This window comes from Callithrix jacchus, chromosome 6 (genome assembly GCF_049354715.1).
Source record: "Callithrix jacchus isolate 240 chromosome 6, calJac240_pri, whole genome shotgun sequence".
Lineage (NCBI taxonomy): Eukaryota > Metazoa > Chordata > Mammalia > Primates > Cebidae > Callithrix > Callithrix jacchus.
The window spans coordinates 88,415,379-88,433,461 of NC_133507.1; the positions used below are offsets into that span (position 1 = coordinate 88,415,379).

At 34.6% G+C, this 18,083-nt stretch overlaps 1 protein-coding gene across 4 annotated transcripts in view; it reads left to right on the forward strand.

The window, feature by feature from the left end:
* LRP1B (LDL receptor related protein 1B) overlaps positions 1-18,083 on the forward strand; it is a 1,941,900-nt gene that overhangs the window by 179,839 nt on the left and 1,743,978 nt on the right. The window lies entirely within an intron of this gene.

The following is an 18,083-nucleotide window of genomic DNA, read 5'->3' on the forward strand; positions in this document are numbered from 1 at the left end:
CTCTTTTGTAACACCACAATTTCACATGTGTTGTCTTAAAAAATACTCTGACTAGTATATCCTCCTGCAAATTAATGCCATGTTGTCGATTAATTCCAATAATAGGGAAAGTTAAAAGTGAGGGGCCGGTAATCCCTGAAAAACAAGAGCTGGAGGCTTTCATTCTTGATGTCCACAGAGAGCCAGAGCTTTGGAATCATAGGAAAAGAGCATAAAATGTATCTGTCAAGTGAGAGGAAGACAAAGCACTTACCTGAATGCATTTTTTACTTGTCAGGCCAGTTAATACCTCTCAGCTGTGACTGACTTCTCACAACAAGGGAAGTATTTGAATCCTAGTAAAGTGATTCCTTAACATGGCCATGTTTGAAAGAAAGCTGGAGTCCACACACACACACACACACACACACCATCCAGACTATTTGTTAATCTGTTATTTCTGGGTTTAGTGAGCCTTTTACAATTTCTCAAGTGATTCTGATATTCAGCCAGACTGGGGAATCTCCCAGCCAGCCCATGCCTTGTGACTGAGATTCATCTGCAAAGATACATGAGTTGTCTCATCATTCAAATCAAGCCCAGATTTCTTGACCCTGTAGTACCAAAGTTAGTTGGCAGGAAAAAATAAAAAGGATATAAATACATAATGACAAAAATATATGTATGCCTATTTATATACAACATAACCTTCCTTTCATGTAAACTAAGGAGTATTAAATATAGATTCTTATTTCAAACAAAGAACGTCTTCAAAAGTTTCTTCAAGTGATCACACCTACCTCTATAAAAAACAGCTGACAAGAAGAAATATTTTCTCCATTAATATATTCTTTTGTCATTAGTTGGGGGGATATTTCAGAACACTAAAGAACTTTCTGCATTTGGGGAAATAATTTTATTCTAAATAGAATTCTGCTTTTGAATTTTTTTCTGAGAAGTGAAAAGTTATGGTAGAAGGCTGACCTATTTTCACTCATTCTTTGGACAATATTTATGTTTTATCCCTTCTATGTGCAAAGCACGAAGCTAAGTGCTTTGACGGACATAAAGTTGAATTCAATATTTATATAGTTATTCTGCCCACACAGAATTTATAGACTTTTAGGGAGGAAAAGCCATATACATAAATACCTATACTACAAAAAAAGCATAAAACATAAAGGAAAAGACTGATCAATTTCACTGCATTAATATTTTAAAATTCTGGGCATCAAAAGATAGCATTTTACTACTGTGAAAATATAAGTCACAGAATGTGAGAAAATATCTTAAATGACTATAACTGCCATTGAAATAAAATCCAGAATACGTAAAGGACTGCCAAAATTAGTAAGAAAAAGACCAACCACATATTAGAAAAAAGGTAAAAATATGATCAGGTAATGAATGAAAACTGAATTGCCAAAAAAACATTAAAAGTTATTCAAATTCAATAGTCATTAAATAAATATGAATTAAAACCATGAGATACAGCAAACATTAATTTTGCAAAAATTTAAAAATTGGATAATACCATAATTAGAGAGAACATGAAGCTGTGGGAATTCATACATATTCCTGGTAAAAATGTAAATTGTTGTAATATCTGTGGCAGGAAGTTTTGCCTAGTTGAAGGTGAAGGCATGCACACTCTAAAAAAATTCAATTCCTAGGCATATGCCTGTCTTACTGTCTCAGCTAGAAATAGATACTCAATCCAGACAACTAAAGATAACTTTAGAGATTTTTTTTTTCTTTTAAGATATGGAGGTATCACTGTATTGTCCAGGCTGCTCTCAAACTCCTGGCCTCAAGTGATCCTCCTGTCTTGGCCTTCCAAAGCATTAGGATTACAGTTGAGAACCATTGCCCCTGGCCTAGAGATAACTTCACAACTTTATAAAGGGATTGTCTACAAAGTTTTGGGCAGGCTTAAGATAAATCAATATAGAATTTTAATATCCCAGGGTTAATGTCAACAGGAACCACTACTAGCTCTAGATTGGAAAATGCAGAGACAGGCTACTGAAACCAGAAGAAAGTGTGGTAGCCATAAAGAAGTCTGTGTAACAGTAGTTGTGGTTCTCAATAAGGGAAAATAGCCATGTGAGCTGACTCAGGAGGGAGGGATCCCAGGGAACAAAAAGCCTAACTTGCCTGAACTCTGGGAAGCTGCCTTCCACTGGCCAATGAGCAGCTAGGACAAGGAAGCCCCCTGCTGAAGTCCACATCAGACTTCCAGAACTGAAGTGTTGTGACAATAGAAAAATTCAACACAACCCCTAGAGAAACTCTAATGTACACATTTACGCAATGTCCACATTAGCACCGTTGATAATGACAAAAATAGAGAAATAACCTAAATCAGTAAACCTGGAAGCATCTTGCAAAGACTACTGAGAAAGAGAAGAAAGCAAGATGCAGAAAATGCATATAGTATATTACCACTTGGCATCTAAAACTATTTTTACATGTTTTAGATGACAGATCACATGGTGGCTGACAATACATGAAGTTAGTAAAAGGGTAAAGAAATTCAGGGAGACGATGAATAACAAATTGAGGAGATAGGTGACAGCTGAGAAGGCTGCAGTATTTAGTACAGACTTACACAAAGACACTATTAGTGATTTACCTGAAATTCTAATTTAACTTGCATCCTGTATTTTATATGGCAACCCAATTGAAAAAGGGATATGGAGCGCTTCTAATGGCTATATTAGTTGCAAATATTTTCAACTGGTCTGTGGTTGTCTTTTCCAATGTTTTTATGTTCTTACAGCATCTCTTGATGGACTGGAGTTATATTTCTTTATTTGGGCAGTGGGAACACAGACGTTCATTTTCTTATTCTTTATAGCTGTTTCTATGTCTGACACATCCCCTAAGTAATATTGAAAATATCTGTACAACCATATAAGAACTAAAACATATCATAAGAAAGGTCCTCTGGATAAAGTAGTTTAGGAGGTTACGGGAGATAACTCATATGCAACTGAGAGACTTAGAGGCCCGAAACTTTGAGCTATGAATGAGATCGCTAAAGAAGATTTATTCTAGGAAAAGCAATGATGGAAAGAAAGACTAGAAGATATGAATGCACAGTTTATATTAAGAGGAAATGAAAATAGTAACAATGATTAAGATAATACATAACATACATGTTATTTTAAACAACATCCTTTAGTGCTATGTGCCAGACAACATGCTAATTCTTATATTGAATTTAATATTCACAGAAAACATTTGAGATGAGTACCATAAGTTTCTCACTTTAAAAATGAGCCTTGGGGTTATTAAGTAATTTATGTAGGTTTGCAAAACTAGTAAGTGGCAGACGCAAGGTTTGACCCAGATTATGTGAGTTCAATGCACACTCATAAATGTGTACACTTCCCTACAATAAATACTGTGTCTGCCATGAAGATACATGGTGCATCTGCCCTGTGTCACTCATTTTTCTTTATGTGTTTCCTTATTTGCTCTTTGCAATAAGTTTATGAGTTAGGTAGCATCCAGCTTCATAAGATAAAGCAAAGTAATATACCCAAGAATCACTGGCTACAGGATGAAACTGTATTTTAGACCATTTCTATAGGACTCTAAAACCAATTAACTAAATAAGCAGTTTCATTTAGGTAATATAATGTGAAGAAAAATAATAGAAAACATTTGCCTGGAAAGAGATGCTGGGCATCGAATTATGAAGCTTTAAGGCTTGACTTTCTACTCTCAGCAATTGTTTGTGCCAAGAGGTACAGAAGTAATTATTGGCAGTTTTTGAATAGGGCAAGAAATGATCAGATGTTTTGAGAAAATTAATATTAAAGTTAACGGAATTTTAGTTGACAAGTTATTACCATATATTTGGGTGAGATTTAATTCATTATAGCTTTAAATCATTATTGTCCTGTCTCAACACTTAACAGAATGTTTGAATATGACAAGCACTCGATATACACATATGACAAGTAACCAATAATTGTATCTTGCATGAATACATGAATGAATGAATGGCATATATAAGCCAAGCTAATGAGTAAGCCAGCATGTTACTGTGGAATTTAAAAGATTTTATAATGTAAGAAATCCGAAGGAAATTCAAAAGATTTTCCTGGTCTTTCAGTCTTCCTTTGTGAACATCCTGTGATTTTCAAACTAGGGGACACTTGGAGTTCCTAATAAAATCATTATCAGATGTTAAAAGTAATATGCATTTCCTGAGTACCCACAAAGTAAAAATCTCACCCAGAAGCATATAATTAAAATAAAGAACTTTAGACTCTGATAATTATCTATAGAAAGGAGTGTTTGTTATTTAGTTAAATCCTACTACAGAAGATGGATAGAGGTAGTCTGCTTTTTCCAGAGCTTAACAGCCTTTCCTTAGTTGAGTTTTAAATATACTCGGACTTAGAAGAAACTAATATTCATTTCAAATCAATCTGTTAAATTTTAATCTATTCAATATAAATGTAATTATATAGATAGGAAAGGAAAATGAATTATCATTTGCAGGTCCTTATTAAGACAGGATTTTGGTGATGTATATGTTTTAGAATGATGGATGGCATATATTTCTTTTCACAATGTTACAAAATCTGACTCTCATTTAAGTGTTTCCCACACACTCAAAATGCTTATTCATGAAGAACTAATGATATGTACACAGACACACTACCAGTCACCCTCAAGAGAGTCAAAAACAAAAATGATACCCACCAAAAGTCTCTGTTGAATATCTCCAATACATTAAAAAAAATTGAATTTCTTCCCATGAAATTTCTACCCCCTAGAGTTAATGAATTTATATCATTTAAATATTTCCAAGTGAATAGGCTCATCAGAATACATGGTAAAAAATCTTCTAGACAGCTCAAGTCTCTGAGGACAGGCTGTTCTTTGAGAGTATTTCTTTGTAGAATGAAGGCTTTCATTGAAACATAAAAACTACCACACACAATGAACTTATTTTTTTCAACAGTAAGCCAGATACTGACCCAGTGTAAAGATAATTTGCAAGCAAGTGTGTCTTTGCTACATATGCATGTATAGATGAGGAAGGGTTTACTTGTTTTTATAGTGGTACCTTTTAAGAGTGCAATGTGGGATTCTCTACTGTGCTTAGGAAACATGTTTTAGGATTTCATATTCAGAACCTCCATTCATCATCTGACATTTCAATGTGAGTCTCCTAATGCTTCTCTCTTAAAAAGGAGCCCTTTAGTTCCAAGTGATTTCACCACTGCTGTTTTCAGAAGCACTATCTACATTCAATATTCTAAGGGATGAAAACAAGAAACATGTTTCACTACAAACTGTAGTAAAACTATAAATTTGTAATTCTGTTTCAAGGCATCTATATACAAATATGCATCATATTTTTTTAAAGAAAATTTTCATCTGAACTTTTATATCAGTTCTAATAAAGGCTCATCTAGTTTCTAAGTTAGAATACCCCCTAATTTATAGATAGGTTAACTTTCTCACTAATAAAAAATGGAAAAAATCCAACTGTCTACATATAATGTGAAATGACATTAATTTAGTTAACTTTTTTTCTTACATGAAAGTTACCATGGTAACTATCCCAATTTTTCAGCAATTTTCTGCAAACTGGGGTTTGACTCTTCATCATCCTTAGTTCTTACGTATTATACCAACTAATCATAAACATATATGTTTTATATTATAAAATATAATCGTGCATAATTTCCAGGTTTTAAAATTTAATCATTTTTGTGGCAATAAATGGCAAAATTAATTTTGGTGCTCACATTAGTGAGTTAACAGGAATGGAAAACAAAACATCATATGTTCTCACCTATAAGTGAGAGCTAAGCTATGAGGACACAAAGGCATAAGAATGATATAATGGACCTTGAGGAGCTGTAGTGGGGGAGATTGGGACGGATATAAGGGATACAAGACTAAATATTGGGTACAGTATACACTGTTTGTGTAACGGGTGCACTGAAATGTCAGAAATCACCACTAAAGAACTGATCTATGTAACCAGAAACCATATGTACCTCAAAAACTATTGAAATAAAAAATAGTGACTTAAATAATATAAAGGAATGATCATAGAAGAAAGCATAATGTGAAAAAAAAGCAATAAAAAATATGAACGTATTTTTATTTATGCAACGATTATTGCTAGAGGGCAAAACCATTTCCAGAGGTGATGACTTTCTGTTTACATTTTAAAGTTTACTGTACAGAAATCAGTTCTGAGATTTATATATTGGTTTCTTGAATCTCTGCTCCCATTTGGTGTTTACTCAACCTTCAAGGTATTAACCAGGAAAATTTTACAGTTGTGTAGAAGGATACCAACTGGTTCTTTTGCCTATCAAAGACTTAGGTATACAATGTATCTTTATATATATATATATGTTAGTTGACTATGATTGCTTCTTTGAGATTTTTGGTTTCATTTTCTCTTAGAAATCTGAGTTATCCTCATAAATGACTTCTTTTGAAAAGTGTCTATTCATATCCTTCACTCACTTTTGCTCTAAGGCCAATAAACATATGAAATAATGCCCATCGTCACTGGACATTAGAGAAATGCAAATCAAAACCACATTGAGATATCCTTTCATGCCAGTTAGAATGGTGATCATTAAAAGATCAGGAGAAAACAGATGTTGGAGAGGATGTGGAGAAATATGGACAATTTTTCACTGTTGGTGGGAGTGTAAATTAGTTCAACCATTGTGGAAGACACTGTGGTGCTTCCTCAAGGATCTCGAAATAGAAATTTCATTTGATCCAGTAATCTCATTACTGGATATATACCCAAAGGATTATAAATCATTTTATTGTAAAGACATATGCACATGCGTGTTCATTGCAGCACTGTTTACAATAGCAAAGACCTGGAACCAACCCAAATGCCCATCAATGATAGACTCAACAAAGAAAATATGGCACATATACACCATGGAATGGTATGCAGCCATAAAAAAACAATGAGTTCATGTCCTTTGTAAGGACATGCATGCATCTGGAAACAATCATTATCAGCAAACTGACACAAGAACAGAAAACCAAACACCACATGTTCTCACTCATAGGTGGGTGTTGAACAGTGAGAACATGGGCACAGGGATGGGAACATCACATACTGGGGTCTGCTGGGGGGGCAGGGGGCTAGGAAAAGGACAACAGGGGGCGGGAGGTTGGGGAGGGATAACACTGTGAAAAATGCCTGATGTAGGTGACGGGGGATGGAGACAGCAAAACACTATGGCATGTGTATGCTTACACAACAATCCTGTAAGATCAGCACATGTACCCCAGAATTTAAAGTACAATAAAAAAATGCAAGTTGTCTAATGTAAATAATTAAGACAATATTTTTAAATTCAACTAGAGGTAATGAAAAGAGAACTGAAGAATGCAATGTTATTCAAAGCCATGGTAGAAGAAGAATGAAGTTTTTAAGAAAAAGTATTTAATATTTATTTAATTATCCAAAATTCCACCAAATGTTATGAATGCTCATCAAATTAACATTCTCATTGCTTATTTGAAGTTTCAATTAAAATGCCCAAGAGGAGTCCTCATTCTCATGTTGGTCAGGCTGGTCTCAAATTCCTGACCTCAGGCAGCCTTCCTGCCTCAGCTCCCAAAGTGCTGGGATTACAGGAGTGAGCCACTGTTTCTGGCCCTCCATTACCTTTCTTAAAAAAAATACATAAATTGTTCACATATTGATCACCTCATCTACTTCCCACTACTCTCACCATCTTTATTCAGACTCTCAACATCCTCTTTTGCGTCACTCACACCACAAACCTGCTTTGCAAATTTGGGACAAAAAATTCTTAGCTTTAAATTTCAGCTTTACTGTGTTGCTTAGCAGCCTAAGAAACAATTTTGTTCTTGTTTTTTTTTTTTTTTAATGTATCCTATTCTTGAGTAATGTGTTGTTTTTCATCCTTATATGTTTTACCATATCACTAACAGTGTTCTTTTTGAATTGATTGAAGTGAAGTTACTAAATTATTGCTATCAGTGGGTCAGTTTGAGTCTTGCAGAAGCAGATGAGAGGATATTAGCCATGCAAAAGAGCTGCTGTAGTGGCTGAAATACCCAGAAGGGTAAAGGAAATGGAGCAGGAGCAGGCAGGAAGAACCTTCTGATCACTAGCAGTTTTCTTACCCAATCCTCTTATCACTCTCTGCTTTCACTGGCAGACACAAAGCCAGTGAAAGCAGAGAGTGATAAGAGGATTGGGTAGGAAAACTGCTAGGCTGCTGGGCAGTTAAGTCTCAACCAGAACAGTGGCCTCGCATAGATACCCCTGTGTGCTCAATCGTTGAGTGGGAGCTGCCTAAGGAGGGGTCTCAACCCCAGTCTTCTAGGCTGCAGAGGGTAGATCCTGCCAACTGTGCCTGCTAATAATAATTAGATAAAAACCTGCTGGTTTCCTATCACCACATTCTCCCTTAGCAAGGTTTCGAATTGGCTGGTAATAAAGAAAAACAGGCTGAAACAATATTTTAGGAATTTACTCACTTCTAAAATATGGTTTATGGCTCAACTCTAGGCCAAGGCCTTTGATTTGCTATTACTGCAATTTATGAGACAGATGAAGTGCGTTGATTACTGTACAACTTGGAATGTGGGAGGCAGAGAATGGGGAAAAGTCTAATAATTGCATTTAAGATGATTTTTTTTATTTGTCTTTAAGATAATTTCTTTAGAAATGAGTAATACTGGGTGGGCATATTCAAGAATAGGTAAATACAGAGGCAATATTTTTAAGTAGATTTTACATGTTTTTCTGTCAATACATTTCAATGATTTAGATCAATTATGGAGATAGATACACACACACACACGCACACACACACACATATATATATATATAAGAACTGAACTGAAAAATATCAATCACAGTTTCAAAGTGATAATAATTTTCTATAAATAATTCAGAAAGGCAGAAATGATATGTATCTTAAGAGAGGTACAGTTAGAATGGGGTTGTTAAAAGTTAACTTCAACATTTTAGTGATTAATAAACCTTTGTGTGGATCTCTCTCCACACACTTTGTGTGTGAAGTGTGTCTGTAAGAAAATTACATCTTCTGAGCCCCAGGATTTAGTATGACAAACTGCTACTACAATCCATTATCCATGAGGACATTAGTATCCTCCTCATTAAAATACAGTATAAAACAAGCAATGATAGAAAATTATGAAAACAGAGATGTTAGCTTTAAAACATAAAGTAAGGCATAAAGACTGTGGTAGCCAGGAAGGAAAATATCACGGGACTAAGAAATAAACTGTTGTCTGCTCAAAAAAAAAAACTCATTATTTTGATCTAATAACCAACTAAATTTGGGAGAAAGGACAACAAAAATATAACTGAAAACAGAAAACATAAAAAGCAGTGACTGGATATCAAGAATCTGCCTTGCAGAATCCAATACAAATTAATTTGCATGCCTTAAAATAAGAACACATTTTTCAAGTATTTATACTTATTGTTGATGACTGCACTTATTGTTGACAGAAACCAGTTAAAGCAAAGAGGGAGAATCTAAATAAGGACACACAGTGTACACATATATGTGTGTGTGTTAGAGGCAGAAAAAAAGGGCACAGTAGATATCTCAGAATTCAAAACCACAAAGATGCTACTACCTTTTACCTGAATTCTTGACTTCTTTTCAAATATCTATTTTATTGTATTCTTATTTTACAGGCCAGGTCATTCTGCTTTTCCATCTGTTCATACTGTAGGTGGAAGATGGTAAGCCTACAACTTTACATATTTCCTTTGGATAATTCTCTATACCAGTTCCATACTCCAGAGACAGCATTTGATTTGTAAAGTTTGATTCAAATTTAAATCACTGTGCTATCCAAACACAGCCAGGGATTCAGGGTCTCACAGCACCCCTTGGCCATTTGGGACTTGTTTTTTGTAGGAAGGCAAAATTTTTCCAGCAAGGTTCACACACTAACTGCAGTAGATATCCAGTTTAGTAAGCTATGCCTTTTGGAAGAGGAATAAGGATAGGGAATGTACTACTGTCAAGGTTTGAGACTTTCACATTTAATGGGATATAAACCAGTATTATACCTTTTCAGTAGCATTCCAATGGGGAGCGTTTTCTGTCCAGTATTGAATTAAAATAATAAAAACCCATTTAAAAGTTGCTCTAGTGTTTATCATCACAATCTATGAGGAATAATTCTAAACAATGACAGCGATAAATACTCCTCTTAGCTGGGATGAATGTCTCCCCTTCTCCTCCCTCTTTGATATGTCATTGTCACTTTCAGTGCCATTAATGAGAAAGCCAAGTATAAAGGGGTCCCCAGAGAACCTCCAACTGACCTGTACACTGGGAGAACAGGGTGAAGCCATGAAACTTCCTGCCATTTGGAGAGGGGAGGAGCCTGGTCCTCCTGTTCCTGTGTGGGACCCAGGGATTCAATTTAGGAGATGAGGGTGTGTTAAGAGGAACTCCTCTTATCGCTTTGCTGCGTTGTTTTTCCTTTTGCCTTTTTGCCCAGTAATTCTGTTCCTCTCACCCTTTAAAGTGTCTGTGAGCCTAATCTTTCCTGGTCATGTGACAATGACTCGGATTGTCACATTATGATGCTGGGACAGGAGACAAAGATAATGTCTTCCAAGGACTCTTCTATTCTACTACAAGTCATGTATTAAGACTTCAGTTGTGGCAAAATTGCACCTGTGCTTATAGTAAATTAAAAAAATGGATCAAGAAACTTTCTAATAGATGTTTTTCCCCTCGTGATTTTCAACCGTATGGAGGTTTAATGAGTAACAACTGAAGGAGTTAGTGCAACATTGAAGGAGTGTCTAACAAACTCACAGAGAATCATTTGGCTAATGGTAAATCATAGCCACTATTTGGTAATTTAAATATAAAACCGTTATTAGTCCCTATGTAAAGAATAGTACTTCAGAAAGCAAACTCTTAAAACAGGTCAGAACCCTAATGTGAATCCATTTATTTTACTTAGCAGGGGGTTGAAAGGAGAAACGTAACCTTAAAAAGCTTTCTGAAAGTGAGATGTAAATTGTAACCATTTTACAAAATTGAAGCCCAAGACCCATTGTTGTAACACTTTGGAATGTATACAGATTTCAAAAAGCTAAGTACTTGGAATCCACATAATAAAAATATAGGTTAATTAGAACTCATATATCTTTAAACAGTCAATTTTTTAAATGATTGCCTGCAAAACAAGTAAAGGTAGAAAACGGGATTCAAATTTAATGTAGCATTTTTGTTTCTGAACTGTCTTAGCTACTTATTTTTATTTCAAAGCTACACAACTTTCTCCTTTTAAAATTAAATGCCTGTGCAAAATTATACTGAATATGTGTTTATTATGTCATTAGTTTCTGGATCTAATTCTGAATCTCTTCAGAGGAAAAATTTGATTATTAAATTCAAATACAAATAATGTATTATTGGTTAAAAGAGCAATTCTAAAATATCCTTCAGTAGAACGATACCAAGAGTTCCTGAGTTCGCTAAGCCTCTATGTGTGAAAGGCATTCCCCTCAGATGCAGGGTCCTGAAGCAAGGCATTTTCCTGTAAGAGATATATGGTCTCTTCTGCTTGCAGCTCCTAGTCTCTGTTGTCCCAGTAAAATACAAAGGCCCTAAGCACCTGTTGTTTAGTAAATACAGTAAACAGGGACAGTGTTTTGGAAACTGCCACACACACACACACACACACACACACACACACACACACACACATCAGAAGGTATTAAGAATCTTGATATATTCAGGAAATTTATTGACAAACTGTTAAATGAATTGGAATTGATTGAATTGCAGTTTTAGGTTCCTTTCACAAGGTGGCAGGGTAAAAGAAAATACAGACATCAGGGTATGTTCTTTTATAAATTGTGTTCTCTTGTCAGAACAGCATTGTGTTTTCAGGGAAATTGAAAGCACTGGAAAGGCAGTGCAGTCATTGGCAACCACGAACCACACAGTTTTGAAGAGATTTTGTAAATGCATAATTTACCAATAAAAAGGCTGGCTTCAAACTGCTACTGTACTTCACAGGCATTTCAAAGAATTACCCATATAACTATTTACTTCATTGAGTAGAACACTGCCTAAAGAATCTGCCAATCTTGTTTAAAAAGGGAAAAGGTGTGTGGTGGAGGGCAGAGAGTGAGCAGTTTGGTTATGGGAGAGAACAATGAGCATCAAAAGCACACCTATCTGTATATTTTAACTGAAGAATTTTAGCCCAGATGAACTGATTAATAGTCAATTAGCAGCATCTTCAGAGGTTCAGCAGAAACAGATTACTGTGCTAGGCACCCAGACTGGCTGACAGATAAAGAGAAGGGATTAAACACCATGTTTTTAAAATTATTGTTCAGAAATTAAAATTTCAGAATATTCTAGAAATAAATTAACATTTATTGATTAAGCACTATGTAATATTCTTTGCTCTGAATATATGGTAGTCATCATTTTATTAGCAAGGATATAGATGCACATAACTTTTTCCAAGTTCACAGAGATCGTGAGTGATTACCTTTAAGTGAATACTTGACATGGAATCTTGTTACGTAAAACACATTAATGACTTCCTCTTGCTCTTAAAATAAAAACCAAAATCATCTAAAATGCTCTGAAGGACTTCATGGTTTATCCTCTGCCCTTTTGTGCCAGCTTCCCACTATCCCACATGCTCTCAGGTCCCCTGAGCTCTAGCCACATTCAACCTCCTCATACCTGGGCCTGGAATGCATCTTCCTTTCCCATTCTAACGGAGCTGAGCTGCTAACATCTACTTTTACTCAGAGAACTCAACTTATCTGCCCTCTCCTCAGGGCAGCCTTCAACAAGGAATAGGTGAAAGTCCTGTGGCTCAAGCTTTCCCAGCGGCAGGAGCCTCTGCTGTGAGCATCTATTATAGTATTGACTGTGGTCTCAGAGTATACTGAGCTCCCTAAGGGCAGTGATGAGCCTTGCATTTGAATTAGCAAATACACCATCAAGCAAAGAGTGGCCCAGGTATACACATGACACAAAATATTCTACTTGCTACTGGGGTTTGTCAATACTTTTTACAAATTGTATGCAATGATGTTTTAAACTTATATTTCATGGTGAAAATTATCAGCCATAGTATTTCACAGAAGAATACTATGAAATTCACCATTTCAGGATCACTCAAAATAGGTGTTAACTCAGTAGTTCTGAAATGGTGAATCCTTTTATGTGGCTTAACTGGAATAGATGCTCTATTCTTTCAGGCCATTGCTTTTATCTTTTTTAAACTGTAGACATAATATTATTGTTCTAAAACATATTTGCAGAAATCAGTCATGTAAAATATGCATTGGGAAATCAGATTCTGACGTGAATTCAAGTTACTTATTTGTAAGTCTAACGCTGAAATGCACTGTTCATATCAAAGGCTATTACTTTGTCACTGGCGAGCTAGGCGACCTTGAATAAGTAACTTCATCTTCACAGACAAAGTTTTGGCATCTGTAACATGAGTGATTAGAAGAGATTATCCCTAAGGTCTTTTATAGTTCTTAAATTCTTTGTCTCTTAGTTCCTCTCTAAGGAATTTTAACTCTGAAAACTGCTACCATTTCACATCCTACTCTCGTTGCAAATGAGAGATTTTCAATTCCCAGTGATGAACTGAATCTGCATACACACTTGTATTTTATTACACTAGAGTAAAAGGATTTAGGGAAAATATATATATATATATTCAAATTCTTCTCCTAAGGAAACTAGATTTAGTTAAATCATGAATAGAAGTCAGGATAAGTATATTCAACATTTACCCATAGCTCTTTTTCCCCAACTGTCTGTTTCCGATTTCTAAAACATAGTAACATTTCATTAAGAAGTCACAGCAACCCTTCTCTAATTTGTGAAGAGTACATTGTGAATTACATGCATAGTTATCAGCATTTCAGCATATTAGATTTCTTCCCCTGCTTAGTAGATGTTTATGAGTCCTTTGGGTTTAAGCACTCTTATTCACTAGTATGTCATAGAAGAAGACTTATGAAAATATTTCTTTTATAATAAAAATATTTATTAACTCAATTATATATACCTTTGTACAGTGGCATTGCACAGAGAGCTGTTGAATTCTACATATTCAAGATATTTAAAAAAATAAGTCATCTTTGTGATCTGTCCTCATCCCGTCCTCTGTCATTACTTTTGTTCATGTAGATTTTTGTAAATATCTTCTCTTACTCTGTCACTCGTCATTGTCGTATTGGTGAACTAGTTTTAACTGCACTGCAATTGAGTCAAACAGATTTGCACTGTAGTCAGTGCTTGTGTTTTGTTTAAGAAATTCTTTCATATGATGAGGACTTGAGATCTTCAAAAAACTTCAATGTTTATCATTCACATTTAGGTCTTTATTCCACATAGGTATTGCATATAATGTGAGATAGCGATAGTGAGTCAAATTAATTATTTTTATAAGCATATCCATTGGTCTCAGCACCATTTACAGAAAAGGGTTGCCCAGTGCTATGCTATTAAATGTTTGACAAGTGACTTGGCAGAAAGGAGAATAATTTATTGTAGTGTTAGCAAATTTCAATGTTATAAATACACCCGACAATGCTGATTTCAATATATCAACATTACATCAAGGAAATAATTCAGCAATGATAAGCAGTAATATACCATTCCCTATTATTTTTACCATACAAATACAAGAGAGGTAAATGACATCAAGAACATAGATAATAGTAAAATGTAGCCAAATAAGTAAAAAGTTAGGTTTTAAGTATTTATTAACTTGTTTTAAGTATAATTGTTTTAATTGCTTATTTATATAATTTTTAAAAATTAGTACGTTTGATAATTGGTTTATACATTCCTGAAAATCTTGTAATTATCTCTCACAAGCCAAAGCAGGCAAGCTCTTACACACTACTGAGTTTGTCGTTCTCTAATTTTTGTGCAAGAACACCTCTGTTATATGTAAAGTATCCATATATACCTAGTCCTATGTTTGGATTCTCTATTATTTTGTATTTATTCATGTGCCTCTGATTGTGCTAATTTTGTACTCTTAATTCTTACATATTCATGACTTTTTGGCTGGATGTCGTTATCCTTCCTTTTGTAGTTTTAAAAAATATTGCATGTGTGTGTGGGGGGAGGCGTGTGTGTGTGTGTCTGTGTATGGTATAAAATATGCCATTTTGATTTATATATACATAGTGAAATGGTTAACATAGTCAAACAAATTAACATAACCATATTCTCACATATTTTCATTATACAATATTATTAACTATAATGATCAGGCTGTACATTGATCTCTAGGTTTAATGATTCTATGTAAATACAACTTTCTACTTTAGACCAACATAACTCTCTCCTCCAAGCCCTTTGTAACCACAGTTCAACACTCTATTTCTGTTTATTCAACTTTCTTAGTTTCCACATACAAGTGAGGTAATTCAGTGTTTTCTACCTGGATCTGGCTTATTTCACTTAGAATATTGTCCTCCAGATTCATATATGTTGTCACAAATGGCCGAACCTTCTTTTTCAAGGTTGAATATTTCATTATATATACACACACACACACACACACACACACAAACACGCACATATATATGGAGAGAGAGAGAGAGAATATTAGTGATTTGTATAATAACAGTGTCTTTACCCATTCATCTGTTGACAGACACATAGGTTATTTCCATATTTTGACTATTGTGAATAGCCCTATAATGGACATGGGAGTGCAGATGTGTCTACAAGCTACTGACTTTATTTCCTTTGCATATATACCTAGTAAAGGCATTGCTGGATTTTATGGTATTTCTATTTTTAATTTTTTGAGGACACTCCATACTGTTCTCCATAAAGACTGTAGCTCCATACCGTTATACTGTCCACCAACAATGTACCAGGGTTCCCTTTTCTTCACAACCAAGCCAACACTTATCACTTATCTTTTTTATCATGGTCATCCTAACCAACCTACTATGTTTTCATTTACATTTCTCTGATAGTTAGTGATGTTGAGCACATTTTCATATAACTTTTGGCCATTTTTATGTCTTCTTTGGGAATATGTTGATTCAGGTCCTTTTATAATCAGCTTATTTTACTATGAGATATTTTTGTTATTGAGTTGTATAAGTTCCTTGTATACTTTAGATATTAACCCCTTATTAGATATATGGTTTGCAAATATTTTCTTTCAGTCTGTAGGTTGCCTTTTTCATTTTGTTGATTGTTTCCTTTTATAGGCAGAAGATTTCTCTGATTTCAAATTATATTACAAAGCTACAGTAATCAAAAGAGTATGGTACTGGCATTAAAAACAAGACACATAGGACAATCGAATATAGTATAGAGCACAGACGTAAAACCTGAGACACACACCACTTACTAATCTTTAAGAAAAGCACCAAGAATACATAATGAGAAAAAAAGATAATCTCTAATAAATTATGTCAGGAAACTAGATTATCTATAGGCAAAAGAATGAAACTGGGTCCTTATCTTACACAGTAAACAAAAATCAACAGAAAGTAGATGAAAGACTTAAATGTAAGCCCTGAAATTGTAAAACTCCTCAAGGAAACCATAGAGGATAAGCTTCTTGACTTTGGCCTTGGCAATCAGTTTTAAGAATATCACAGCAAAATCTCAGGCAACAAAGAAATAATAAACAAGTGGGGCTACATCAAACTAAAAGTTTTTTTTAAAAAATTTAGGTGCACCATAGTAATTTTTTATCCTTGTACTTTAGTATAAATTTTAGAATCAGTTTTTAAACGTAAGCACTCACACACACACACACATATACAGCTGTTGGGATTTCAAGTGGTGTTGCTTGAAAGGATAGATGAGCTGGGGAAAAATTTACATAATTTACATAATTATATCTATATAGTCTCAATCCAAACATTTGAAATGTTTCTCCATGTTTGGTACAGCCTCTTTAATTTTCTTCCATGCATGTTATATTTTTAAAGGTTTTTCATCTTTCACAAATTTACTTTCAGTATGCTTTTTTAATTGATCACCTTTTAATAGCTTTTAAAATTAAGTTGATTAATACATGCAAAATAGTTACAACATTGTTCAGAATAAACACCCTTCTTACATACTGTTGTTGTGACTTTAGTTAAATACTATAGTGGAAAGGGAAAATAGAAAACTAATGTATATTTGCTTTACAAAAAACCTAGGAGAAAATATATCATGAATGTCAGCTATGTAACTAGATCATATTATGTATAACAAAAATTAATGTTACTTGAATGACATTGAATGATGATATTGAGAACTAAAACTAAATATTCACTATATTCTAGGAATCCTGCCAATGAGGAAATTGCACTTTAAGAGTTGGCCAATGGGAATGCAAAATGATGCAGCCACTCTAGAACAGAGTTTGGCAGTTTCTAAGAAAATGTTAGTAATTACCATATGTATACATTTACTAGAGCTGCTATAACAAACTATTACAGACTAGGGATCTAAAAAACTAGGAATTTATTTTCTCACTATTCTGGCAGCTGGAAAGTCTAAAGAGAAAATTGATTTATTCTGCAACCTCTCTCCTTGGCTTGCAAATGGGCACCTTCTCCTGCTTTCTTAACATTGTTAAGTGTAAATTAGTTCAACCATTGTGGAAGACAGTGTGACGATTCCTCAAGGACCTAGAAATAGAAATTCCATTTGACCCAGCAATCCCTTTACTGGGTATATATCCAAAGGATTATAAATCGTTCTACCATAAGGACACATGCACACGAATGTTCATTGCAGCACTGTTTACAACAGCAAAGACCTGGAACCAACCCAAATGCCCATCAATGATAGACAGGACGGGGAAAATGTGGCACATATACACCATAGAATATTATGCCAATGAGGAAATTGCACTTTAAGAGTTGGCCAATGGGAATGCAAAATGATGCAGCCACTCTAGAACAGAGTTTGGCAGTTTCTAAGAAAAAGTTAGTAATTACCATATGTAATTACTCATCAAAAACGATGAGTTTGTGTCCTTTGTAGGGATATGGATGAACCTGGAAACCATCATTCTCA